The following is a 27,307-nucleotide window of genomic DNA, read 5'->3' on the forward strand; positions in this document are numbered from 1 at the left end:
CTCCAGCAAGAAAACCAAGAATCACTCCTTGGAGGAGGTCAAAACCCCTAAAAAAGTTAAAATCCAAGAAATTGATTCAGACTCGGACTTTACCGAAGACACCAACATGCCCCGCCGCTCTACCAGATTGGCCTCTAAACCCTCTGATAAATCCCTAAGAGACCCCTCCTCCTCATACGACATGGGAAACTCCATTTCGACTGATAAAACCCCCAGGCCTAGCACAAACATTCCCCCCTTTCTGTAAGCTCAACCCATGTTTCCGAAAGCCCGACCACCTCTATGAGCCCGAAACCTGCCAATTTCCCTTCCTCAACCTTCAGGATTGAGAAAATGCTAGTTGTTGAAGAGGCTAGTAGTGTGAAGGAAGAAGATCCCAACCTGGCAGAGCTCGGGAAAAAGATAGAAGCCCTCTCTGACAACTTGCAAGTGATTACCAGTAGACTGGAGGCGATGGAGTCCAAGATGCATGATGCGTCTAAATTCGCTCTGAATGTCATGAGATGCTCGGCCACTACTCTGTGCCTTTTGCAGGATAGCGTGGACAAAGGTAAAGGCAAGGAGGACGAGGACCTTTAAAGGCCTATTCAAGTTCCTCACTAAGGAATGGGCTAAGAAGCTGCTCCCTAAGAAGAGCCGTGGGAAAAAGAATTAAATTTCTGCATGTGGAGAAGTTTTTTGTCTATGCAGTGTAGTAGGCTGGATAGGTCTAGTTTTGGATTATGTTTATATTTTAATGCTTATAGCCCTACATGGCACTAGAAGTATACTCTGACTGGTAGTATTTTATTGCTGATATACTCTTGTATGATGGTTTTTGTTTTTGATAGAGGTAAAAGGCTGCTTCTGTGCTGATTGTTTGCGGACAATGGTCCTTCCATTGTTCTCTTAATTGTACCCATGGGTCATCCCCCTCATTTTTGGCTGCTTTTATTATAAAAAATAAAAGGAAAAAAAATCATGATTGTGATCATAAGGCATGTATTCAACCCAACTTCCAAGCACAACCAAGTGAAGAAAGTTCATAACAATTTATAACAATTTTCAGAAAGTTTTTAACAAAAACTCCATTTAGAGAAGAGAAATGAAAACTCAAATCACAAGGTCGAATTTCTTCCAAGGTGTAAAGAAAAGGTTCAGAATCATTTGCCTTGCTATTCTTTATTATTCTCAAAGTATTTTTGTCCACCAAATCAACATTCAAATCCTAAGTCAAAATACTTAAGAAACAAATCCTAATTGCTATTCTTTATTATTCTCGAAGTATTTTTGTCCACCAAATCAAATTTCAAATCCTGTTAATAGACTTAAGAAACAAATTCTAATTGCCATATTAAAATGCTAAAAGTTAAGCAAAGAAATTACAAATTACTAGGTAAATGAGTTAGGTAAAGTTGCCACTAAGAACATATTTAGAAATTTGAAAGCACAACTGGCTCAAACATTCCTAATCAGATTTGTTGATTCTTCAGTTGCTTATTTATGGTCGCACTAAATTTATTAAAATTATAAATTAAAAATAAATCAAATCCAATGTGAAATAAAAAATTCAAATCTAATATGAAATCAAATGTTATAAATGTAAACATGCCTATATTTCAACTTTCTTTATTATTAATTTTTTTTACATGATTATGAAATTAGAAACAAAAAATATAGATAATATTTTTTTTCAATTGACAGCCAAATGCACGTCAACTTAAATGAATTTTGTTTTTATTGATGGAGAATATTACATCTATCTCTGAGCCTAATATGCCTCTTCTTATGTTCATTTTAATTTTAAAGAGTACAAGGTATCTCAAAACTATTTTTTAAAATAGAAAATAGAAAATAGAAAATACAATATATAAATAAGAAATGCAAAATAGAAAAGACAACACATAAACACGTAATATTTAAAAAAAACTTCTAATTTAAAAAATTATGTTTTTAAATCTATATTTTAATGAAACTTCTATTTTTTTTGGCATGCAAATCATTTCATATTCTAAAAGAAGACTAAATTCTAATAAATATTAACTCTATGAATTTATTTAATCTATACTAAAGTAAAGATTTTAAAAGTTTGATATCTCTTGGCGTAGTCTACATAAATTTTATTTATAAAATATATGTATGCTAGTTTAATATTATAAATGATTTTTAGATTCTACACATTTTAAAATTTTTAAAAGTAAGATTATCTTAAATATTTGTTCTAAAAAAAATAGAAATATTCTTTTATTCTACTAACGTTCAATCAAATAAATAATGATATCTATTTTAATAGATGGTAGAAATTTGAATTGATTTTTTATCAGTAAATCCATTATTTGTGAAATGAGAATTATAAATTAAACATTATCAAATGTAAGAAGCTTGAAATGTCACATAATTCTTCAAGGAAATGTTTAAATGATTCTTAATTTTAAAATGCTTTATATCAATTTATAAACATATTTTTAATTTAATATTAATTTAAATTATTTTTACGTGATAAAATATAAAGGATTTTTAGTTTTTATAAATTTAACAATTTTAAAAGTAAGACTATCTTAAATATTTTTTTACATAAAATTAGAAATAAACTTTTATTCCACTAGTAGATTTCTTATTCAATAAAATAAATAATGATATCTATTTTAATGGGTGGTAGAAATTTTAATTGATTTTTTATTCATTAAATCTATCATCTCTAAAATAAGGATTAAGAAATGTATTATTCGTGTTGGTGCAAATGAAATTTAATATAAATATATACATTTTAAGAGGCTAGCTCCAATAGGGACAAAGAAAGCCTTGTCCACACCGAACAAGGCCCAAGTCACACCAAAATCCCAAACACTAGGCTCACAACAACCACAACTCCCAAAAATCTACATAAGCCCCTCACACCATAGGGGACAAAGGAAAAAGCCACAACTCCCCCAATAAGACAAGGAAATAAGGTTGACCCACAAGAGACCCTCTGGTCACAAGGGAACTAGACCCCATGGCACCCAAGCACCAGAGTGAGAGTAGGCAAAGCAACACCAAGAGAAAACCCCTTGGCCCAAGAAAAAAAGCAAGCCCCCTCCACCCAGAAGCCCCCCAGCCCCCACCAACCCCTCCATTGAATGAGGCCATCACAACAACCGCAATAGCTGCATCAAAAGAAATAACTTGCATATGAAGGAAATGTCTAAATGTCATCCTTAATGCTAAATCTCAATTGAGACACATAAGATACAAAAACTTAAACTTTTGAGAAAACCACATTACCATAAGAATATGGTGAAAGGATTAATTTCTATTAAATAAGATGATCAAAGATTGTGATGTTGTATTATTGGTAAAAAGTATCAAAATTGTATTCTAATAGAAAAAACTTGAAGAGAATAGGAGGCACTTTAATTAATACATGTTAATGTCTATGCTCTAATGCAAAACCTTTCACTCAACAAGAATAAGTATTTTCTTATTTTTGTTGATGACAATAGTAGAATTTTGGTATATTTTATTGACCTAGAAATTTTAAAATATTTTATGATAGTTTTACAATCTAAAGCTAATGTAAAAAAGAATGTGTTGTCCCTTGAAGACATTACATACATATAATGGAGAAAAAATCACTTCACAAAAATTTCAAATTATCTTTTTGCAACAAAGTGATATGCAAAGGTGTATGGTTGCATGTTATACTACTCAAAAAAATGGAGTAACTAAATAGAGGAACTATACAATAATAGAGATGGCTTGAATCATTCTCGAGACCAAAGGATATTCCAAATAATTTTAAGTTGAAATAGTTGCTATGCATCTTTGGTGAAGCCTTGGCTATGTTTTGTTATGAATGACTACAATTATGGATGATTTTGGACATTTATGCCCAGGTGATTTTATTGATAGTATGAGGCATAGGATCTAAAGCCTATTGTTAGGCATATTAACTTATTCTTGCTAGCTTAAGTATGTAGTAAGGGCGCAAATGTATGGGTTGCTACATAGGCTTAGACATTCATTTTGGGTTATATGGTGTTTTCAGAGAACACAAGAAGATATTAAATCTATTGGTGGTAAAACACTTAGTTAGGTGAGAGCATAGAAACCCTATTTTAAGGTAATTATATATGTTTTCGGAAGCAATTTCCACTTCATTTTGGATGGTTAAAAGAGTAGAGTGGTAGCTGCAATATTGTTAGGCCAACATGTGCTTATGGTATAGATTTCAGTCAATAATCTTGTGAAGAAGTTCACAAACTTTAAATCCATTTGGGAATGTTACAGACCTATCTTGGCAGCTTCGAAATATGTGTTTGTTGCTCACTAAATTATAATGTAATTGATAATTTTTGCCTTTGTAAATTGTTTAGATTGTTAATAGATAATTTTATAAAATATCTTAATCATTAGATATTTTATTGTTTGTTGTTTGTTGTGAATGTTAGTTAAATTTATTCATGTAAAATCATTATAAATCTAAAAAATCACACAATATAAACAAAAATAAAATAAAGCAAGTTTAACATTAATGTTGGTTTTGGTGTATGATTTTTTTTAATAAATGACATCTAAATGAGTTATGAAGGATAAAATAAAAAATTAATTAATTTTAGTAGCAATAAAATGCTGGTAGTAATTTAATTATAAGAAAAAAAGTGAAATATATGGGAAACAGGAGTTCAAAAAGGAGAAGGAGGCAGACTAGCATGGCTACCCCCCCCCCCCCCCTCGAGAGAAAAAATTGAGAAAAGTCCTAACTAGACATAGTCTGCTATACAGTGAATATACATGAGTACATATATACAACCTTAATATGAGTGGCTGTGCACATGGAAGCAGATTTAGTAGAAGGGAGACAGGGGGATAGAACTAATCCATCCAGGCAATCCAACCCAGTGGGCCCTCCATCCAGACAATCCTCTGGTCATCTCTCAATCACACCATGTGGATCATCAATTGATGAACTACATCTCTATTTCCTCTTATCTCCTCCATGAGTGCATCCAACACATTAATGAATGGAGTTCTTTCCATGTCATTTCTTCCCCAGGTATAGCCATGAGAGAGCTCGTAGATGAAGACTCTGGTGTGGCCATCTTGAAGGAATCTTTGAATTTTCCTTTTATTCAACTGCATCACAATGGTAGCCTGTGAGCAAATGAAGTAATATGTGAGTTTACAAAAGGACTCAGTAAGAACCCTATCTCTACCTTGAAACTTATCTTCATTCCTAATTTTCTAGATATACCATAGGATTTCACATGAAAGAATAATCTAAAAGAGGTTTCTATCTTTTTTAGTACCATAAATATGACCAAAGATGATATCTAAAGTATTGACATAAAGAGGAATAGAAATGCCGAACATAAGGTAGATCTCTCTGGCGATAATGCAATCAAAGAAAATATGCCTTGTAGTCTTAGAAACTTTGCAAACATTGCAAGTGTCCTCCTTATGCTATTCAGGCCTAATAGGTAGCGTGTCAAGCATGAGGAGCCACTTGAAACATCTCTTCTTGGGAGCAATGGGGCCGCTCTATAACTTTTTAAATAATTTATGCCACTGTGAGAAAGATAGATCAGAGTTCCAACAAGAATTGATATGCATCAAGATGTTATCATTATGCACCATAGTATTATAAACAACCTTGGCTTTAATATTACATAAGAGAGTACCATCCATCCAAGTACAAGTGAGAAACCTATCATTATATTCCACACAATTTTTAGGAAGTTGAAATGATTGACAAGCATCACGAATCATATTATAAGTCCTCTGATTAGAGGCTGGTAAATCAAACTTATTAGAAAGCTCTTCCCAAGAAATCATATTAGCATTAATGATAATATCCTTAAAACAACAAATACCCTTGTTATCCCACCTTATGGTCGAGCAACATAGAGTGAGGGTAAGGGGCTTAGTGTTATGGTAGAGGTTCCACCAAAGAGTTCTTTCTCCACATATGAGATCATTTCTACTAGCCCTAAGGTTAGAGATCCTAAGTCTAACAAGCTCCCACGCCTTCCAGATAGACTTGAACATAGGAGAACCCATGGTAGAGACTGGAAAACTTCTAGCAAGCAGTTTACATAAGGGGAGAGACTTCTAGGACTTGACCTCCTTAGGTACCACCATGCTGATGTTGTTTATGGCAAGCACTTTCCAGGGCTCACTATCGTCCAATGCATGAAAGATCCATTTTGCAACCAGGGCTACTCCTTAGGTTTTAAGGTCCTTCAGTCCTAGCCCACCAATATTCTTGTCCATGTAGCACCACTCCCACTTAACCAAGTGCATCTTCCTCTAACCCTTCCCATCAGACATAGGAAACTTCTAATAACTTTCTAAATCTCATTGACCCGGTAGTTACTAAACATCCATATTAAGGCATAATAGATGTTGTGGGAGGACAAGATTTTCTAGCACACTTGGATCCTCCCGTCTAAGGAGAGATAATAATTATTCCATTTATTCAATTTGCCCTCAATCTTATTCCTAATTCATAACCACATCTCTTTCAAACAAGGGGAGATAGAGAGGGGGATCCCTAGATATCTTACTAGTTTGTTAGGTCCACCCCATTGATAACCATAAAGGGACAACCAATCAGGAGGGTGTTCTTCCCACCCTAGAAGGGTGGACTTAGAATGTGAAATTTTGGCCCCAGATGCCTCACTAAATAATTTGAGTTTAGAAACCTTATAATCCATGTTACCTTTAGATAGTTCTAGGAATAAGGCAGTATCATCATCAAATTGGATATTGAGTAAATCAGTCTTATCTAGGAGGGTAATCCCTTTGACTTTGGGAGAGAATTTAATCTCCCTTAGCAAATAGTAAAGAGTATATGAGGCAATAACAAAGAGGGTAGGGTCCAGGGGGCATCCCTGTATAATAGATCTTCCTAGCATGAATGCTTGAGAGATTGATCCATTGATTTCATTTTAAGCTGAGGCATCCTTGAGGAGAACCTGAACAAACTGACAAAATTCTTTAGGGAACCCAAAAGCTTCTAGCATCATAGTGATGAAACCCCATTCCACTCTATCATAAACCTTTTCAAAGTCTAATAGAAATATGGCGACCTTTTGATTAGAGACTTTAGCCCACTCCATAGCCTCCCAGCTAGTGATGATATTCTCTAGATATTGAGTAAATCAGTCTTATCTATGAGGGTAATCCCTTTGACTTTGGGAGAGAATTTAATCTCCCTTAGCAAATAGTAAAGAGTATATGAGGCAATAACAAAGAGGGTAGGGTCCAGGGGGCATCCTTGTATAATAGATCTTCCTAGCATGAATGCTTGAGAGATTGATCCATTGATTTCAATTTAAGCTGAGGCATCCTTGAGGAGAACCTGAACAAACTGACAAAATTCTTTAGGGAACCCAAAAGCTTCTAGCATCATAGTGATGAAACCCCATTCCACTCTGTCATAAACCTTTTCAAAGTCTAATAGAAATATGGTGACCTTTTGATCAGAGACTTTATCCCACTCCATAGCCTCCCAGCTAGTGATGATATTCTCCAGGATATATCTACCTTTGATGAAGCCAATTTGGGTGGGACATATGAACTTAGGGAGAATATTTTCAAGTTTGATGGCTAAAATTTTAGCCAAAATCTTATATGAGACATTAATAAGGGTAATGGGACATCATTTCTTGATCAAAGACTTATCCCCATCCTTAGGGAGTAGCTTAATGGGACCCCTATTGATATCAGGGCCTAGGGAGCCTTGTTCTATGGCCTCCTCATAAATGTCAAGAAAGTCATTAGAAATCCAATCAATATTAGCCTTGTAGAACTCAACCAGGAGCCCATCGCGACTTGGGGCCTTATCATCCTTGAGGGTGTTGATGACCTTCTTAATTTCTTCCACACTAATGGGCCTATGTAGGTTAAGCCTATCATCATTGGTAATGAGCTTAGGAATAAGGGCTCAACATATCTCCCTGGCTTCATGGGAAGAGGATGAGTCCTCGAAGGAGAAGAGGTTCTGATAAAAGGATAACAACTCATTCATAATGTCATGAACTTCTAAAATATCTTTGCCATCAATCCACATCCTATTAATCTTCTATCTAAACTTATTTTGCTTTAGGATATTGAAAAATAATTTTGATCCTTTGTCCCCATGTTGCATCTAGTTAACCCTATCTCTAGTCATAGCCCCCGTCACCTTCTTATGTTGTAGCTTTCTTAGGTTGTCCCTCGCCAGAGCCACATAATGAGAAAGACTAATGTTGTTGGGGCATTTTTGTATAAACTCCTCATCTTTATGCAAATTGTTTGAGAGAATCCTCTCTGCAAATCTAGGATCTTTTGCCTTCTTATTACCAATGGTCATAAGTAAATCTTGTTATCTGCCAACAATCTTATTCCATCTCCTAATTCTTGAGTGGGAACCCTTATTCCATTTATTAAATTGTCTGATAATGAAAATAGTAGCAAGGACATCCTAATCCTCCAACAGTCTTCTATTCAAAATAAATTTCTCACTCCCAACAACTCTAGAAGGAATATTATCCCTTAAACATAAATGAGTAATGATGGGATGATGATCAGAAAGTGAACATGGCTAGACTGTCACAGAGCAACCCTGACTGTCAGGCAAGAAGGTGAAAAAGTCTTTGTTGGCATAAAACCAATTGAGCCTACAATATATTCTTTTGTGACCTCTTTGGTAATTGCACTAGGTAAACCAGATCCCCTTGTAGGATAGCTTCATCCCTTCGAGGGGGTCAAATTGCCTCTTCAAGCTCTTCATCCTTTCCCAATGAATCCTCTTCCCACCTTTCCAATCTAAGCTCACACCACCCAATTTGTCTTCTTGATTTTTGACCAAATTGAAGTCTCCCCCTAGGAACCAAGAAATATCGGGAAGGGCACACAACCACTGCCAAAGATTTGATCTCTCTCTCTCTCTCTCTCTCTCTCTCGCTCTCTCTCTCTCTCTAGTCATTGGGAGCATACACCGTGCAGACACCAAACATAGATTTTCCAACCTTGAGGGAAACACAAGAAGCTCTATTACAAGGAGAGTAACCAGAATTAAGAATGGAGACCCTCCACTTGGCATTGATTAGAAGCACCACCCCTCCCTTACCTTTATCCTGTTTAGTGCGTATCTTAACTGCATCCCTCCAAACAAAATCAAGATTGACAGCAAGGGGGAAATTGACAGCCTTAACCTCTTGCAGCATAACAAAATCCACATCCCTATGATGACTGAGGAATCTCCTAACAATAAGTTTCTTGTCGGGGGATTCCAATCCCCAGATATTCCAGGATATGCATTTCATCATACACCAAGGAAATTACTTGGATTCCTTAGTAGTCCTAAAACTACTAAAACACTTGGGGAAGTTATCCTTCCCATCATTATGGGGAGGAGAGATCTTGTTCTTAGAACCTCTAGGTCTACCCCTTTTACGCTTGGGATGGGCATTGGGATCATCACCTTCCATTCCTTAACTTACCCACCATTAGTCTTCCCATAATATATATAATCCTCACCATGATCAACTTCCCCACTTGTGACCGCGATGTTGGAAGCCAATTTAGTCTCCACCTCGGATCCGCCACCAAGACATTATCCTTAGGAGCATCAACATCAGAGATGCTAAGACTGGAAAGGGTGGGAACATTATTAGGGTTGGCTTTACTAATTGAGGGGTCAACAAAAATGATCTCAAAGAAGGCACTATTAGCATCAACACCAATGTTCATCACAGGTGAGGTAAGAGTCATATCATCAAGAGGTTTGGGGGGGGGGGGGATTCTCCCCACCCCTTGGGGATCCACAGTCTTTCGACAATTGATCGATTCCACATTCAAGGGCGGATTTATAGCAAGAATGATAAATTGGTTAGAGACCAAAATGGACTCTAGATCACTGAGGGGGAGGAGTTCCCAGCCCTACCCAGCTCATTAGTGGCATAGTCAAACCCTTCAAATTCCCGAATAGTGAATTTAACAAAATAATGCTTGTTACTTTTACCAAAAATTTAATCTCAAGCAGATTATCAAGAGGATAATCCTTTATGGGAGCCACGGTAGAACTAGTCTTGTTATTCCTTGCTCCCCTAATCTTCTCTAGAGCCAATTGTTGAGCATTTTTCCTCTTGTTTTTCTTAGATCTATGAGTCACCATTTGAAAACCCTCTTTCTTAGGCTCTTCGAGTTGAGATATTTCTTCAAAGACCACAAAATGGGGAGGGGGGTCAACATTGAAAGCACCAAAAACCACAAAATTCCCAAGCACAAGAGGCTCTTTGGGAAATTCAGACACGACCTTGTTAATGGCTTCCCTCAGGGAGTCAAGTTTATCAATCAATGGGGGGGATTCCCTAGGTTTAGAGGCTGACGAGGGAGGGTTCTTACCATCTTTATCGATAGTTAAATTACTACCATTAGGGTTATTTGAAATCCCTCTCCTAGCCGATAGAATGGGGCAATTTTTTCTAATGTGCCCTTCTCTCTTGCATAAGAAACATGCATTAATCCCACCAAGGGTCTCAATAAGACAAGAAGTGGGATCTTCATCAAACTTAATGTCGATGAATCTAGGGATGTCTCTGCCTTGGTTAATAGAAACTAGGACTCTGGCATCCAAATGAGGAACAAGGTTGGACGAATAATCCATCCTAATAACTCTACCAATGGGTTCCAGGATCTGTGGTATGAATTTCCACAAGATAGGTGGAAGATTTTTTATTGGAATCTATCGAGGACAAGAAAGAGAAAAGATTTCTTCATTAACTGCATCATAAGACCAATTTAGGGCTCGAAAGGTGGATTTCCTGATAGCCCAAAACTGCTTTTTGATTACCTCCACCTGAGATTTGCTATCCTTGAAAAAAAATAATGAACAAGCCTTTTTGAGTCATTTAACAAAAAGAAATGTTATAGCCTAGAATTTTTTATTCTAAACATTTTAAACTAGTCATCCATGAATTTCCTGGCTCGACATTTATCTATGTCCACTACCATGAAAAAAATAACAATGCTTTTTAACCTAGTTTTTTCCATGTTTATGGCTTTTGCCATTAAATCGTTAGGCATGATAGATAGAGTTGGAAAGGGAGAGTTAGGTCTCTTACCTCATTGTCATCCTCCGCCATCACTCTCTAACTCAAAAGAAATCACTAGAATAAACTTCACCTCTTCAGGAACATGAAAATTCGAGTCAATAACAACTTCCTTGAAGGATTTTGGAATAAATTTCTTGGCCTCGGCCTGCGAAGCTTCCAACCAGACTGAATTAATAATCAGCCCATATGAGGCATCCCCCATGGGCGAGCATATACGACCTCGCATGCGACCTGTCAACAGTCATAGCAGAAGTGAAGGAAATACATGTAGAATAAAAGGAGTTGCAAGAAAGAGCAAGGGCTCTTATTAGCATGGAGGAGGCCTTAACACCTCCTCCACTTGCAGGGGGTGACCTCAACTCAAACCCTCGAGCGCCCTTCCACATCAAGTTGAAGAGCCAATCCTTTCTTCTATTTCTGCTTAAAATTTTATTAAATAATTCTATCATCATAGTAATTTAATTGGGACATGCACAGAGATATTATCTTTAATTTTAGATATTTTTAAAAAATATATCTTTTTTAATGTTTGATGGTTGCCTTTAGTAATTTTCTATAGAGGAAACTGATTTTTCTTTAAAAGAAAATAATTTCATTGAGTACACATTATTTGGTTATAAATTATATTATTAAATTAATAATAATCACTTGAAAAGTAGTCTATTAATAGTTTTTTTTGAATTTCAAAAAATTATACTATCTCAATCAATTTTTATTTAAAAGAAAATAAAAAATCACTGAACACACATAAGTTAGTTATTTACTAGCATACCTATATTTAAAAAAATCTAAGTAAAGTACGTCGAGAGATATCAAATTTTAAAATGTTTAATATTTAAAAATAATAGTAAAGAGTTGATTGTAATGAGATTGATGTGAAATGGTTCAATAAATTAATATTGATACTAATGTTAATCCATCGTTAACAATAATCTTATCTTTGATTTCAATTCTAAGCCTAAACTCAACCCTAATTTAACATTGAATCTACCCCTAATTCACCTGTGATGCTAACCTTGTTTAAAACCTAATCTAACATTAACTAACCATAATTAATCTCTAACCTTCACTCTATATAAAACTAAACCATAATTTAACCCTAACTCAAATACTTTTCCTATAACCATAATTTTACCCTAACCCTATTGAACCCTAGGTCTAACTTTTATCGAACCCTAATCTAACACTACACTAACCCTAACCTTACTAATATATAATATTAACCCTAATAATATTCTAAGCATAATCATAATTAAGACCTAACCCTAACTTGAATATTTCTCTTAAACCCTAATTAAACCCTAACCCTAATTGAAAATTTTATCTATAATTTTAATTTTAACCTTAATCCTCATTGAACTATATCATCAACTCTATTTGAACCTTAACTAAATCCTAAATTAATTATATTATAACATAACTCTAACACTAATTAAACCCTAACCATAATTAAACTATCAATAACATTAATTGAAGGATAATCCTAATTTAAATGAACCCTAACTTCAACACTTATAAATCTACAACTTAAGTTGAGCACTAACCTTAATCTTAGCCATAACCCTTATTGAAACCTCACCCTAATTTAACCCTAATCCTTATCCTATCTCTAATTCTAATTTTAACCCTAGTCTAACATAGATACAACCCTAACTAAACCCTAACCATAACCATGGTTGAAGCTCAATTGTAATTGAAATATTTTCTCTTAATTGAACTGTAATCTAACATTAACCCTATTCCTAATTGAATCCCAACCTTAATCTTAACTCTAGTCTAATATTAACCCTAATGCTACTAAAACTTTATTCATAATATAATCATAACCCTAATCATAATTTAACCCTAGTCCTAGCCTTAACTCAAAGATTTCTTCTATAATCCTAATTGATACCTAATCTTATTTAACCCTAGCCCTAACCTAACCTTAACCCTAACACTAACCCCAATTGTAATTACATCCTTTATTCTAATTTTTATCTTAATTGACCCTGAACCTAAACCCTATTTTAACCTTAATGCTAATGGTAACTTTGATCCCAAACTTTATTCTATAACATTAACACTAACCCTAACCCAAACTTAATGTAAGACATTAATTAAATTTCCTCTATAAGGTTATTTTAAGGTAGCCATCAAACATAACATTTAAAATTGAATTTGAAAAAAATATATTTTTTAGAATATCTAAAATTAAATGTAATATCTTTATGCATGTTCTAATCAAATTAGATAGTATAATTTTTCAAGTTCAAAAAAACTAGTTAATAATCTATTTTTAAAGCAATTTCTATTAATTGAATAGTATTATGAATAACTACCTAATGTGTACTCAATGAGTTTTTATTTTCTTTTAAAGAAAAAGTGATTTCCTTTATAGAAATTATTAAAAATAGTCATCAAACATAAAATTTAAACTTAAGTTAAAATAATAATTTCTAAAAATATCTAAAATTAAAGATAATATTTAATTTGAATGGTTTAAATCAAATCCCTATATAATCTTATTACCTATATTTTCAAAAATAATAATAATAATAATTAAAATTTATATATATTAAAAAAAAATCACTTTATCAATAATTGTTTTATTAAAAATAGATATTTAGTTTTTAAATATAAATAATTTTTTTAAAAACCTATAAAGTCCATCATTTTGTTCGTATAACACCATTTTTTTTCATCCAATTATATTGTAGATAGATAATTTCTAGTTTAAAATTATATATATCAACTTTATAAAAATCGCGTTTATTGTGAAAAGAAAAATAATAATTACTTTTGATTGGTGCAAAAGATCAATTAATTAGGCATAAGGGAATGCAATACCAAGTTTAATAATAAAATACGAATGTTTTTTTATTAGATATTTACATGAATTAATTTTATGCAATTAAAATATAGAAAAATAAAAAATAAAAATTTTGAAATGTAGAAACATAATATATATTTATTTTAATTATTTTGAATATTTCAAGATATTTAATGTCATTTATCATATTTTATATAACTTAAAATATAATAAATAATCAATCAAATACATACATATAAATAAAAGAGTTTATTTAATATCATAATTTTAAACTTTATATATTTATATAAAAAAATTATTTGCACCATGAACAATACAAAATCTTAATCCTTATTTTAGAAATAATGGATTTAATAGATAAAAAATAATTCAAATTTCTACCACCTATTAAAATAGACATCATTAGACAAGAAGATGATTACTGATATGATCGTTTACGAAACACAAAAAAAGATTATAGAGATTGCAAATACAAATGTCAAATTGAGAAGGAAGACGAGATTCTCAAATTGGGATGAATATATTCAAAAGCAATGGTTTGAAGTTGCAAAAGGAAACCCCGGTCCTGCTAGATGCATAATTAGAGACTCAAGAGGCACATGCATTTGAGCAGCTTCTAAATGCCTGGGTGCTACAACCAATAATGAAGTAGAGATGTGAGCATTAGTAATGGGACTACAATTATTTAAGATAATCTTACTTTTAAAATTTTTAAAATTTGTAAAAACTAAAAATTATTTATATTTTATCATGTAAAAAAAATTTAAATTAATATTAAATTAAAATTTGAAATCTAACATTTAAAAATTCCTATATTTGATAATATTTAATTTTTAATTCTTATTTAATAAATAATGGATTTACTATTAAAAATCAATTCAAATTTCTACCACCTATTAAAATAGATATCATTATTTATTTGATTGAATAAGAAATCTAATAATATTGGTGGAATAAAATAATATTTTTTATTTTTTTGTAAAATGACTATTTAAAATAATCTTACTTTTAAAAATTTAAAAATCTTCTAAAAACTAAAAATCATTTATATTTTATCAAGTAAAAATACTTTAAATAAATATTAAATTAAAAATATATTTATAAATTTATATAAAATATTTTAAAAGTATGGATCATTAAAATATTTCCTTAAATACATAAGGTATAATTTTAAAATTAGATAATGTAGCATTTCAAGCATCCAAATTACATTTTTAAAAGTTTTATTATTAAATAGTTTTAGTTATGAAAAAATAGAAACTTATCCAATCATTTTAGCTAAGTGTCAATAAGACTAGAATGTTGGATAATTACTCTTTCTTATAGCTTTGTTGACATATTAAAAACACTCTTTCTTATAGCTTTGTCAACATGTCAAAAAATATTCCTTATTTATGTGTTGTCTTTTCTAGTTTGCATTCCTTATTTGTATATTATATTTTTTATTTTCAATTTTAAAGTTTTTTTGTAGACAAATCCTACTCAGTAAAATTAAAATAAACATAATAAACATTTTATTTAAAAGAGTCAAATTATATGAAGATTCTTATATCGATAAGAAGTTTGGCATTATATCATTTTGCAAAATAATGAAAAAAATATTATTTTAATATTCGTTTGAATAAATACAAATTAATTTATTTAAAACATTAATTTTCTACATGTAAGTGATTGGTAATATAATTCAACTTCAATTCCTACATGTTTAGATACCCTAAATAAACCTAAATAAATCTTGTGAGTAGTAAATACAAATTGCGTTGCATATTCAAATGAAGGTGTGTTGGAAAGGGAATAGTGAAAAATTGATGAAGGATAGAAAATTTAAATCATGAGGATTCCCAAGAAAATTTGCAAGTGAAAGAGAAAAAAAGAGTAGAAAAAAGAATGCATAAAAAATATTGAAACAAAATAGAGAAGAAAAATAAATCACAAATTTAGTAAAATAGAGACAAAAATAAATGCCTTAATGTTAATCATTAGGATTGATTTGATTTTTTTTTATGTTGTCAAAATTTTATTACAAAATTATATAGAGAAACAAAGATAAATAAACAAAAAATAACAAAACATATAGCCTTACCTCAATTTCAATAGACAAAACAAATCACAATAACCAATTAATAAAAAATCATAAATGTTGTATAAATTTATTTTCTTCACAATATATTGCAAATGCAAATAGACATATGCCCAACTATTGATACTACTTATTGAATAATCTTATTTGGTGGAAGGAAATTTTATCTAATTGAGGATGTAAACTTTATCTCATTGAGGATGGAAACTTTATCTAATTGGAAACTTTATCTAAAAAGAAAATAATTAAAAAATTAAAAAAAAATAAAGGTAAAAAATTTAAATCTAATAATAACAAAAGCAACAATTAAATGAAAAATATTTCTTTTGTTTGATAATTAATATTAAGAATAAACTATTAAAATCATAAATTAGAAATAAATCAAATCCAATTTTTATTTTATGTAGTAGAAATTAAAAACAAATCAAATCCAATATATAATTTGAAATCCAATATGAAATTAAATATTCTCATTAGAAGCATGTCCATATTTCTACTTTCTTTATTAGTTTTAAGATTAAAAATAATAATTTAAATAATATAGATAATGCTTTCTTTTTTAATTGACAAATTGGTTGACAGCCAAATGCACGCCAACTTGGCCTGCTAATGGGCTTTTGAGAGCTAATCCTCCTAGGAAGGGTGATAAAAGTCAGGAGTGGGTTTTACCAGATAAGGGATGGACCAAGATCAACTTTGATGGGGCTTCAAAGGGGAATCCCGGGATCTCCGGGGCAGGGGTCATAGCCCATGATGAGAATGGAAGTATTCTTTCTCTTGGAGCTAAGAGACTGGTGGATGGTACGAATAATGAAGCTGAGTGTTAGGCGGCAATTGAAGCCATTCTTTTGGCTAAGAAATTGGAGGTGAAAAAACTCCATCTTGAGGGGGATTCCCAGATAGTGGAATGGTATTGCTAGGGGACGGATGGAGGCTTGGCACCTAGATAAACATATAAGAAGGATGAATAACCTTCTGAGTGGGTTTGAGGATTTTAAGGTATCGCATGTTCTCAGGGAAGCGAACGCTGAGGCTGATAAGCTTTTGAACGTTGGTGCAAATGGTTCTTTGGCTGACCATTTTAATTTATTTGAGGACCTAAGAGATGTGTGTCCCCTAGAGTTTGGATGATGGTGCTTAGGAAGTGAAAGGAGAATCCGAGACGTGGTGGTGAGCTTTGTGTGATTTGTTTTTGATACCCATGATGGAGGGGGAGGGATGAATCATGTGGTTCGTGATCTTTGATTTGGCTGCAAGTTGTAATGGCAACATAGGTGTGATGATGTCAGCGATTGGAGGTCTGTTCAGCTGATGATGCATGCGAAGTGATTATTTCTTAGAGTGGCTACGGTTATTTTAAGGCCTTGTCTCTTTTTGTTTTGGCATTTCGTAGTGGACGGTTTTGGCTTTCGTTAGTGTAGGTTTTGGATGAGAGTGTGAGGAAGGATGGAAGCCAACTTCTTATTGTCTATAGAGGGCCAAATGCATGCATTTAATGGTACAATTTCAAGCAATTGACTGTTGAACATTTTCAGGGTGGATGGGGAATTTTTTTGGAGGGATGTGCACCTGATGTTTGGGGAAGAATTCCTAGACTCTGATTGTCGTCTGCGAACAAACCTGGATATTTCATTCTTGTTCGTGGCACTGGCCCTGATGATGGGAGGTTTGAAAGATGAGGTGATGTGGGTGACATCCCTTGTGCTGAGACCTAAATGGTTGGGTGGTCTAGCGGAGGTGGTAGCTCATGCAGAGATTGGTAAGGGTCTGAGAATGGTGTAAGGGCCACGATGACATCTTGGTGAGGAAATGGGAGTAGTATAGCTGTTGGTGGTGTGGTCGGCTTCTCGTTCAGTGGATTCTTAGATGGAGGATGCAAGAAATGGGTGGAGGGATGTCGTGGAGTTTGTGTGGGAATTGGAACCAGTGGAAATAGCGAAAATGCGTGGCAAGAAGATCCCGGTGAAGTCGCAGGCTCCATTAGATGAAGATGGGCGGCCGTTGGTGCATCATCAAATCCCGCGGAAGAGTGTGAAGGTGGTGGATCATAATTTTCTTCGAGGTGGTAGGCCGAGAACCTCGACAGGTGGTGGGATGGAGATACTTGAGGCAGGTCCTAGTTAGGGCATCCCCAACTTCTCTAGGGAGGATGCCCTTGGTTGGTTCCGGTAGGATGGTCTGATGGGGGTTGTCGGGTTTTGGGTGGGGAGGCTTTGTTGTAAGGATTGTGTATGGTATGGTAGGCTTTGTAGGTGTGGTGTCAGTCTCGAGTTCTTTTGGTTTTGTAGGGGTGAGACCCCATTTTGTGGAATGCTGCTGAACAGCTTTAAGCATGTATACTTTCCTTTTAAGCAATACAAATCTAACCTGGTTATCAATCAAAAAAAAAATACACGTCAACTTAAAAGACTTTCATTTTTATTGGCAGAGAATCTTACATATGTATGTGAGCCTAATACGGCGTAATTATACTATTCAATTAATAGAAATTGCTTTAAAATAGATTATCAACTATTTTTTTTTAATTTAAAAATTACACTATCTAATTTAACGAGGACATGCATAAAGATATTATATTTATTTTTTTGGATATTCTAAAAATTATATTTTTAATTTAATTTTAAATTTTATGTTTGATGGCTACCTTTAATAACTTTAAATAGAGGAAATTGACTTTTCTTTACAAGAAAATAATTTTTTATTCACTACACATTAGTTAATTATTCACTAGAATACTTATATTTTAAAAAATCTAAGTAAAGTACACTGAGAGATATCAAGTTTAAGAATATGCAATATTTAATGATAAAGTATGAGGTGCAAATTAAGTCAATGATAGATGATGTTTTTAATATAATTTTGGTTACATTTGAATTATCGATAATAAAAATGAGATACTTTTTGGAGCTATAACAACAACATTTGTAAAGTCGTATGCAATTTAAAAATTTGGAGTGATTTATCAAAATGATATTTGTAGACGTCCAAAATTAATTAAATTAAATATTTAATCAATTTTATCCTTTCTACATAATTAATTAATTTAATTATGTTAACCTTATTCTTCTCAAAATTAATTAAATTTAATTTAATTAATCCTGTCACTATAGTCCAATAGTTAATTTATTTATTAAATTAATTAATTATTCCTTATTCTCTTAAAGTTCTCAAATTAATTATTTCTTCTAAATCCATTTATTAGTTAATTAATGACAATTAATTAACTAAGTCATGTGATTCCTACAAATCACTTTCCCTAATTCTTCATTAGCCTAATTAATTCTTCTAGAAGCACTTAACATTATTTTCTAATTTTTAATTCCTCCACTCATTCTCTCTCCTCTTGTCAAATCCTCCTACAAATCTCACTTGTCTCCTAATCTTCCATTATCCCACCTAATTACCTCCGTAATCATTTGTTAGTGGCTAATCCCCATGATTAGCCACCAAGTCAACCAATAGCCATAAATGGCTAAGTCCACTTGTCTCCTCTTCACCTTCCAACCTTAAATGCACATAATTGGGTCATTTCAAGAAATTCAAAATATCACACTCTCCCATGTCTCTCATCTTCCCAAAAAAATTTAAATTCTTTTTCTCATTTCCTTTCCCCATGCACTCTATTATTTGAGAATTTTTAATTCTCTTGTTCATCCCCTAAGGAATTTTTAATTCCTTTTTGTCTTCCCAATGTACTTGGGATATCTTCCCCATGTACATTGTGGAGTGTGGAGACAAGAAATGCCTTATGAAAAATCTCTTAGTCTCCACACCTTGTCCTCTCATGTCCTCTCAATCAATGTGCTTCCTTTCCTTCAATCTCCACCCCTGATCCATCTTCAATCTTGACAGTCCATTCCCCCCTCTTTCAATCTATAAATTGGGGTCTCCTCCCCTTCATTTTTCATCTCCAAGTTGTGCAATCTTATGTTGTCCACATACCTTTAGCAATCCATCAAGAGCATCACCACTATAGCCAAATATCCACTCTTTGAGCATTCATCATCCACTTCATCCCTCTTTGTTATGAAATCTTAGAGAGCAATCCACATCAATCAAGAAGGGCAAATCCAAACAAGTGGAGCACGAGGGCGCATCTTCACTTCATCAAGCCCAAACTAAAGGAGAAGGTAAAAATAGCATGGTATAAATGGTTTTCTTTTATGTTTTGAATGATTTATTTGAATATAACCATTGAATCTTGCTTTGTTGTTTTTTACCATCTTCATTTTGGCATGCCTGGTGGGACCCACGTCCCTTGAAACTAATCATTTTTGTGATTTTAGCACACAGGTTGATGCTTCAATGTTTCCGCTTTGGTTGTTTCGACATTTCGGCTAAGGATTGACGTTTCTGTTTTAAATTGAATTTTTTTTCCTTTTTTTTTACAGATTTTAGCTCGTTCAACATATGCGTCGTCATTTGACGTTTTCGCAACATCTTTAGACACTTAGCTTAAGAGATTTCTTTTAGCATTTCTTTCTATTTTTAACCATAAAAATCGCAAAATCATTCAAAAAAAAGGATAAAAAAGAACCAAAAAAAGGCTAGCATAGTTTTTTATTTATGTTTTTCAACAATTTTAGGCAACTTAGGCTAATTTTTCGGGTATCAGGCAGATCAGCGCTTGCACAAATGTATCAATGCTCGTGCACTGGTTTGGTGCCTACGCTGAGCCAAACCTCCTGCTCGAAGTTCAAATTTTGGAATTCAAATTTCAAAATTTCAACTAACTCTGTCATCATTTAATTTTGTATTTTGACGCCTGTGCATACGCATTAGTTCCTATGCCAGGAATCAACGGTTGCGAAGTAGGTAAATTTGAATTCAAAAATTATGAAAATTCAAAAAAATTGCATTCCCCCTTCTCTGTCTGGTAGTTAGGCGCAAATTCTTTCAACGTCTATGCAGGCACTGCAACGTTTGTGCCTGTGGATCAGTACCTGTGCTATATGCATAGGGTTTTTGAGTTACTAATTAAATTTTGAGTTTTTGCATGTCCATTTCGCTTGTCCAAGGCATTATTTCAAAACTACTAATTATTTTTTGTTGTAGCACGATTGCCCAAGACATTTATTTCCCACTAGTCTAGTTTGTTTTGTGCATTTTAGTTAGAAAATCATATACATATGGGATTAAAATGAACAAGTGTCTTATGTGTTTGGTGTTCTTGCACACTTAGTGTAGGGTGGATGCACCATTGCACTCAAGTATCCTCTCCCCTTGCCTTTGTGAACCTTGGGTGTAAGAGAAAGAGTGATCAATAACACCCACCTTTTATTTTTCGTAGTTGATGGGTATTTCTTGATTGGGTATTTCATCACCCCACAAGGGTATCTCGAATTGGGATGCATCAAGGATATCAACTCTCCCGACGCAATCTCGAGTGGGTTTTTTTGAGTCACTATATAAATAAGTTGGTTAGGTGACTTAGGTGTTGAGTGAATTTGACATATGTGGGGGCCCTCCTTGCACCGATAAGCTCAGTTAGAGCCTTAAGTGGCTTGCTTCAAGAATCCATCATTGGATTGGTGATCCCTCGAAAATTACACTAGACACCAGTTTTAGTAGCCAAAATCCTACATTTGATAGTACAAGGGATGTAGATCGTACCCCGAAGTTACTCCTCATGTATTTGCTTAGGATGAGACAAGAATTCCTCATATAATAGATCCTTGGATATTTGGAGTAAGAGAATTTGGTATGCCTGAGAAGTGAGTGTCATGGAGTGGAGCCAGTGCTACCAAAATATCTATCTATCCGCCTGAGTGAGGTATTGCTTATGCAAGGGGCCTATCAAGTGGTTTCCACTTTCGAGCCTAAGTTGTATGTTTGATGCATGTCTTCATTTTGTACCATACCAATAAAATATGTTTGGGCTAATCTAGGACCCCATCACTTTCGCACTCATTATTGAGTATTACACTTGGCCAATGTGTATACTTTGCTTGATTTTTTCTTGCCAAGAGTAGTTGACAATACACCCTTCCCAAAAATTTTACAAAAATCTTCCAAATTTTCATAAATTCAAACCAAGTCCAACCTGTATTCAATCACTTTCCTTCATGTTCCATAAACCCAATTCCATCAAACATCCCAAAAATTCTATCTATCGTCAAGTCAAGAAGAACAAGCCTAGCTATAAGACATCCCTCAAACGTGCAAAATTCTAGTATATCAACTAAAAACTCTTGCTAAAGCATATGACTTTCCTACACCATTACCACGATTATACCCATGGTCATAACAATGAGTTTTATGCTAGTGATGAGTTCAGAACTTGTGCCCTCCATCAAGGATCAAGTTTGTCTTTTCACACCAACTACCATCAAAATGAGGGTGGCCATATTTCTTCTTACAATTTGTCTACCGAACTAATCACATATTGAGTCATCTCTCCATCTAGAGTAATCTTGACATCACCATTTCCTTCTTTAATCTTTTCCATTATTCATCTCCAAGGACTTAGCAATCAAATCAAATAATCAAACATCAACCAATCCTTAATCCAACATCCAATCGAACTATCCAAAACCAATCAATCGATCAATCAACCTCATCCAAAGGTTCACTTCTTTGTAAAGTTTAATTTAGACCTTATCCTATATCAATCAATCATTTCACTTTTGTTCTTGGGGAAGAATCTACCCCAAGTACTTTTGCTTAATCATTTGGGTTGATCAAAACCCTAAATCCTTTGCCTTATTGTGCTTGGAAACACAAGTTTGTCCCACGTAAGAAAAGGCTTAATCAATTGATCCTAATCTAAAGGTCTAAATTTTACCTAACCTAGTTGTCACCTTCCTTGGGTACTATCCTAATCCAATCAACTTTGTCCTAATCAAAGGAATTAATCCAAATGATTTCAAATCCTAATCAACATAGAAATTCACTAAGTCCATTCATCACTTTCCCTCATCTAAATCACTCATCAATTCTTGTCCATTTCCACTCACTTTCGAAAGCACTCATGCATGGTTTTGACTCGATCACAAAAGGCAAAAATGATAGCCCAAGACAATAATGATAATGTGCCTGAATTTAATGACCCTTTCACCCAAAATCCTCCACCCGAAAAGGAAGCACTTGTTGACCAACCCGACCTTTCTCCACATGTCCAATCATTCATCAACGACCCTTATAATCAAAGACATGATGGAGAAATTTTTCAAACATGATGCCAATAGGCTCATAGCCAAACTCATTACCCAAGGGGCATATTTGCCTCCTGATTTTGATAGATCCATCCTCAATAGGCCATTGCAAGGTGACCTTGTGAACAATTTCATCCTTGATCGTCTCCTCCATCCTCAAACAACAACATTTTCACCCACAGTGTCTACACCCGCAACTTCCATTGCTACGACAACATTTCCTCAAAATTTCATTCCTCCTCACATTTATCTACCCCTCTCCACAACATGGCTAATTACATCAACACGAGCTTACCTCCCATTAGCACGATTTGAGGATCCCAAGATCCCCACATTTCCCAACCTCCTCCACATTTTGCATATCAATACATTGGTGGTGGTCCCTCATCATCATCATATCAAATCACAACATTAAACATGGGTCATTATGTTCCTAATATCCACAATCAACAACCCGATCTCATCAAGGAAATCTAGGACATGAAGAACCTCATCAAAAATCTCAAAGAGGGTACTAACAAGAGACCTTATTCCTTTAAGGAAATATGTCTGTACCCCTATGACTGGACCATCTCAGTTGCGCCACATCTGCCTGGTTCTGAGATGCTTAAGTTTAAAAAATACAAAGGTGAGGGCGATCCTAGACATCATGTATGAGAATTATTTGTTTCATGCGAAGAAGTCTCTTATAGTGACATATATCTCAGAAGACTTTTTCCAAAGAGTCTCACTGAGGAGGCCCTCACTTGGTTCTCTTCTCTACCATAGGGCTCCATCACATCATTCCCTATGAAAATTTGTGGACCATTATGCCTACAACATTGAGAATGATGCCTCCATAATAGACCTGTGTACCACGAAGCAAAGGCCTGGGGAAATTTTAGCCAACTTCCTTCAAATATGGTGACATCTCATTAAAAGATTCCCTTGGATGATACCAAAACCAAACTAGGTCGAATTATTTCAACACAACCTGATACCAGAATTGTCCAAACCCTTGACTCACAAATGCTTGACCTCCTTTGTTGAAATTTCCAAGAAGGTATAGCTTTAGAGTGTATGCTCTTAGAGGATGGAACTATCAAACACTATCAAAAATCAAAGCAAAATTTGTCCTCATAATGATAAGCCAAAATTTTGGTCTAGAAATAAAAATGTCACCAATGATGGAGTCACTGATGCTAAGAGTATCCAAACTATCACCACACCATCCAAACCCACCACCAATAACTTCTTCAACATCTGATCCAATATTTGCAATCAATCCAATTCACAAGATCAACCTCGGAATCCCACCTTCACCCAAGGTCAGTCCCCCTCGATCCAATAGTCAATGTGAGTATATCCCACTAGGTGAACCCATTAAGGTCATATTCCAGAAACTTGTCAAGGCTAGTGTTGTTGTCTTCCCAATGACGCATTTTTTTTATTTTAACCAACCCAAACCCCAATGGTACAATGAGAACGAATATTGTGATTACCATCGTATCAATGGTCATGATACATGCAAGTGTATGAAACTCAAAAACTACATCCAAGACCTCATCGATAAAGAGGATATTGAGGCTGATGTTTCCAAATCCGGTAACTCTAATGACAAGCTTAAAATGTATTAGGACCCATTTCCTAAGCATGGCAAAGACAATGCCTCATCATCTCATGCAGTCAACTATGATTATACTAACTATATATTTGGCTTCGACTCCTTGGTGGGTCGTATAGAGCCCATCGATACCTCTATCAACACCATCACCATCAAAGGAGCAAAACCTCCACCCACCACTAGACCTAGGATCACCATCCAAGGGGCCCCTACCCCTCAATCATCAAGTCGCCCCTCCCAAGAAAAGATAGTAATTCAAGGTGCCACACCTCCTACCTATCAAAATTATTGCAATGTCACCACCCACAGAGGAAGAGTAACTATTTCAGGAGCCCCTCCTCCACCTCCCCAACCCCCCATGTCATCCACTTGCCGATATGATATCCTTGATCATCTCGATAAGACTCTTGCATATATTTCCATCCTTGAGATCCTCAAGAATTCGCTTGTACATAAGGAGATCCTAGAGCAAGCCCTCCTCGAGTCTCATGTCCCTGATAATATCAATACTGCCCAATTTGAAGCCCTGATAGGTAACCTTGCCGCGTAGAACCATCTTGTCTTCACATTGAATGACACACCTTTAGATGACGCATCACATAACAAGCCCCTCCACATTAAATCCCATGTACATAAACATAAAATCAAGAGAGTCCTCATAGATGATGGATTTGGATTGAACCTATGTACGTATAAGTTAATTAAACAATTGGGTATCTCTAAGGACTTGGTTGACATGTAAGGAAAGATAGTAATAAAGGCATATGATGATGCAGAGAGAATCTCCAAAGGAACAAACACCTTTCCTCTTCAAGTAGGCCTAACTATAGTGGATATAACCTACCAAGTTTTGGACCTTGATCTCCCCTATAACAGTCTCCTTGGTTGTCCTTGGATCCACTCCATTCAAGTTGTCCCTTCCATGTACCATCAATGCCTGAAATTCCCATTTAATGGTAGGGAAATCACCATCTGTGCTGACCCACAACCTTTTGAGTATTATAAACTTCTTAAAGGGAAGTATCCTTATCATTGTCTGCTTAATAGACCTACTTCTCTCCCTCCATTTGATCCGTCCAACGTTGCATCCACCTCTTCCGCACCTAAGAACAAGGTCAAAATTATTGATAATGGTTGTGGAGAGTATACCCTGCAAAATGCTCTTTATGTGGGACAACTCCCACCCTCTCCTAAGTCATATGGAAACAACACTAACCAAGGGAATAATGCAAACTAGAGAGGCAACACCAACGCTTTTCCGTATAGATGCATCTACACACCATTAGGGAAAACCTTAGAATCAGTGTTTTGAGAACTCTTGGTGAATAAGAATATCACATTGCCAGTTGTGAACAACTTTGAACCCCAAGTCAAACCACCTTGGTGGAATGGCTTGCATTTCTGTGATTTTCATTGAAATAAAGGACATCACACAAATGATTGCATGAGGCTTAAGAACATTGTTCAAGACATGATCGATAGAGGCGATTTAACAGTTGATGGTCACAAAACAAATGGTGACCATGACGCCTTTAAAAATCCTCTTCCAAATTACAACAAGGGAGGAGCTTCAAAATCAAATGATATCAGAGGATCTCGTATAAATCACTTATACAATAACACCATCAATCATATATCAATAGATGACAACCAAATAAATGTCATAAACATCAAGGACAAACAAGAGCATGCATCAATCAATGTGACAACCAGAGCACAAAAATACGTCTTGAAAGGGAACACATCAACATCCACAACTATCCCCAAGACTCAATATAACTTGGTTGATCAACTGCGAAGAACTCCCTCAAATATCCATACTAGAGTTGCTCGAAATCTCACCAAAACACAAAGATATCTTAGAGCAAGCACTTGTCGAAACAAACATTCCTAAAGATCCGGATATTGATAGATTCCAAGCCATGGTGGCTCATATGACAGGGCCTCATAACCTTACCTTTTCCAAACAAGATGATGTCTCCTTGAATCATTTGCATAACACTCCACTCCATATCCAAGTCTTACTCTATAAACATCGAGTAAAAAGAGTGTTAATAGATGGAGGAGCTGGTCTCAATATCTGTACTTTACAGCTTATTCATGCATTGGGCTTCTCTGAGCAGTCTATTGATCCAAACAAGAAGATCACCATCAAAGCCTATGATGATGAAGAAAGGTCATCCAAAGGAACAGTGATACTACCTATTCAAGTAGGACCAATATAAAAGGACACTATGTGCCAAGTCTTAGACATAGACTTAACATACAATATTCTATTGGGTCATCCTTGGATACATGAAATGCAAGCAGTGCCTTTGACATACCATCAGTGTATCAAATTCTCGTACAATGGACAAGAAATTTCCATATCTGCAAATAATAACCCTTTTTAGCATTGTAATACTATGGGGGAGCTCAAGATAACCTAGTTCCACACATCAGGGAGGCCCAAGCTTCCTCAACATTCAATCATCATCAAGAAAAACTCATCTTTATCCATAGACTTCAAACAAAAGATGAAAATCAAAGATCAAGGCATGGGGGAGTACTCTTTTGAACCCTCGAGTCTCTCAAAATTGCCAGCATCACCAAAATCTT

Source organism: Cryptomeria japonica, chromosome 6, assembly GCF_030272615.1.
Source record: "Cryptomeria japonica chromosome 6, Sugi_1.0, whole genome shotgun sequence".
Lineage (NCBI taxonomy): Eukaryota > Viridiplantae > Streptophyta > Pinopsida > Cupressales > Cupressaceae > Cryptomeria > Cryptomeria japonica.